The following is a 3,330-nucleotide window of genomic DNA, read 5'->3' as shown; positions in this document are numbered from 1 at the left end:
TATAAATACTCATTCTTTAATTATATAGGGTATTACATGGTTCTTGTTTTATATGACAACATCATCCACTATGATATAATCTATTAGGACAGTATAGTTTATGTAGATAATAATTTAATACGAAAGGATATTAATATTTTACCCATAAATGAAAATCATTTCCCGCATAAACTTTAAATAATAAATATCCCCCGGGCGTTCTATTTGTCTTTTTTTAAATACATAGTTTACCCTTACTCTATTGATCTTTATTTTTTAACTCTTCAAAATCATGACGTTTTCTTACTTTTTAAAATGTATAATAAGTTTCTTTAAATAAAAAATATATATTATTTTCTAGACAAAAAAAAAAAAGAAAAGTGATAAATATTTATCTAGTACTCCCTCCGTCCCAAATTTTCTAATTTGATTTCTCATTTTACTTGTTATTTTCATTAATCAAGAAGAGACGAAAAAAAATTTCATGTTTTATTCTTTGTATTAATTATTTTTTCTTCAAATTAAAATGCAAACATCATTTAATAGGGGTACTATGGTAAACTAGTCATATTATTAATTATTTTTCTTAATCACTGTGTCATCTCAATTTGGGATGGGTAATTTAGGACGGAGGGAGTATATAGTTTATGACATTCTAAATGAAATAAACGACCAAGATCAAAAAATTAATTTATTAATAATAATGAATCCAATAATATCTACTTATACAAGTGAAAATAAGAAATAAAAATAACTTTATAAACATATTCCAATGCATGTAATATAATAATATCATAAAATTAGAGATATATTTTATAACAAATTAATTCCTAAAATCTATTTATATTGTAAATAAATTTTAAGTTGTTATTTAAAATATTTCATTAATGACAATTGAAACTCATTTATCAATATAAAAAATAGAAAATAAGAGAGAAACAAAACTTAAGTGTAAATTTGGTCATAAGAATTTTTACCTTTTTTGAATTTTTTCACTTTATTTCAAAAATGATGTTTGGCCATAACAAACCAAATACTACTTGGAGTTGTATGTGGAAAAGTGAAAACAAGTGAAATTTCTTTTCAGTTTTTCACTCCCACTTCTCTCAAAAAAATTTAAAAATAATTTCAATTTATATTCATGCTTAAACACAACTCTAACTCCAATCCTATTTTTCTCATAGTTAAACACCTATTAAATAGCTCACATACATGTGGATACATAGTACTCTATTGTTGGGTTCATAGTATATGAAAGAAGTGAGAATGGAAAAATGGAGAATAAAATGGTGGAGGGGAAGGAGACACTAAAATGAAAAGTGTACTCTCAAATTAGAAAGTCTACTCTTTCTCCCACATTGGTGGAAGAAGAGAACTTGAAAGTGTTTATAATCAAGAACACTTACTCCACATGGCAAGTGAGGCAAGAAATAATAGATGCCTCGCACCGTCATCGTCGTCGCTCGCTCGGCTCGGATTCGGATTCGAATTTGGATTTGGCAAATAATCCATTGATGAGATCTATCTTTTTGGAAAAACTTTATTTGAATTTCGAAGAATGCTAAGAAAAAATGTAGTAAAATTTTTCTGTAGTTTTGGACCTCCATTTATATATACATGCAGTAACAGTTGCACTGTTCAAGTGAACGGATGCATTATTTTTGAACTAGTGCTTCAGAAATGATACATTATTCTAAACTAAGGCTACAGAAGGTTGTAATGGTTCGAAATGATGCTTCATAAGGATGTAATCCTCCAATGAGGTGACACACTAATTCATGAAATGAGATGACTGTTCAGGAAAAGATGCAATCTTTGATGAACAGACATGAACTTATAGCAAAGTTGTAACCTTTGGAGTGAACCATTGCCTCTTTTCAGAAGAGGCATGTTGTGGCTATATAAACCTGGTTTCTTCCACAGGTTTAGTACGAAATTTTAAGAAAAAAACTCTCTTCTTGTCTCAAAAATATTCTGTGTGATCACTTAAAATATTCTGTGAGTTCAAAGATATTCCAACCGTTTGAGGTACCGATACTGTTGGTTTGTTAGCTATTTTATCCTGGGAGAAAAAAATTCCAAAACCTCGGGTTCAGTGAGGGGGATTATTTCCTTAAGGAAAATCCGTGAATTCGGATGACTTGGCTATTTTTTGTTTCATCTTAATTTCTGCAAAATAAAATACACTTCTTGGAAAGGTCATTTTGATCTTATGTTGAGGGTATTTGATATACTTAATTGTTTTCTTGTTTATACTTGAACTCAAGTTGAAGTTGGTGTTGTAATATACAGATTTTGTGTACCCGAAGTACAAATGAAATAACAATCTTAAGGGAATATTAATTTATAAGAATCTGTATAACTTCTTTTTTGAAGATTAAAGCTTTAAGCTTTCTATTCCGCTTGAATTTAACTAGTGATTAGAAGACATAAAATCTTCAGGCTGAAGGATAATGGTTCATGGCATTTGTCAAGACATCCTTGCTGGTTAATATTTATGATATTCTCTCTTTTGTTTAGTTAAATAGATCAAGTTTCTGATGTTATTTTTTTTTTTTACAGAAAATAATGCTACTCATGGAGCGACCAAGTTTCCTTGTGTGGTTGATACGTGTTTTAGGAAATGTTGCCTAGACATTGAAAAGTGAATTGGCATCATACCAGTAGGGATGATTCGAGAAAGGTACTGAGTAACAACATTTTTAATGTATATTCTCAAAGTTATTATAGAAATTAGCGTAGGTACCTGTGTGATGAACAAATATCATTAAAATAATATTTTTGATATTTCATGTTGGGATGTGTTATTCGAGCATATTAAATTCTATTATCTTAAAAATGATTCAAATATCATATTATTTATCAATAAAATGTGAAAATAAAATAATTTTTTTTCTACCCTCACCCATTTCCCACCCCTACCACCACTTACACCCCACCCCACCCCACCCCCACCCCCACTCCCACTCCCATCCCATCCCTTAATTTGTTTTTGAAAAAAATCACGCCCCACCCCTACCCACCTCTAAGCAAATCTTTAAAAAAGTAATCATGAAATTATAAAAAAAAATTATATATTTCATATCTTTAAGATATTATTCATAATTTAAAGATATTATATTATTTATATTTCCTCCGCCTCACTCCTCCACTTTTAATCAAATTAAATGAGTAAAAAACAACCACTCAAAATTAAAAATATTAGATTGTTAATATTTTCCTATCTCCATACTTCTAATTAAATTTACATGAATGAAAACAATCACGTAATTATAAAAAAAATCTTTTATTTTTCATATCTTTATTATATTATTTACAATTTAAAGATTTCAGATTGTTGATAATGATTGG

Source organism: Capsicum annuum, chromosome 7 (genome assembly GCF_002878395.1).
Source record: "Capsicum annuum cultivar UCD-10X-F1 chromosome 7, UCD10Xv1.1, whole genome shotgun sequence".
NCBI classification, from domain to species: domain Eukaryota; kingdom Viridiplantae; phylum Streptophyta; class Magnoliopsida; order Solanales; family Solanaceae; genus Capsicum; species Capsicum annuum.
This window is presented reverse-complemented; position numbering follows the sequence as displayed.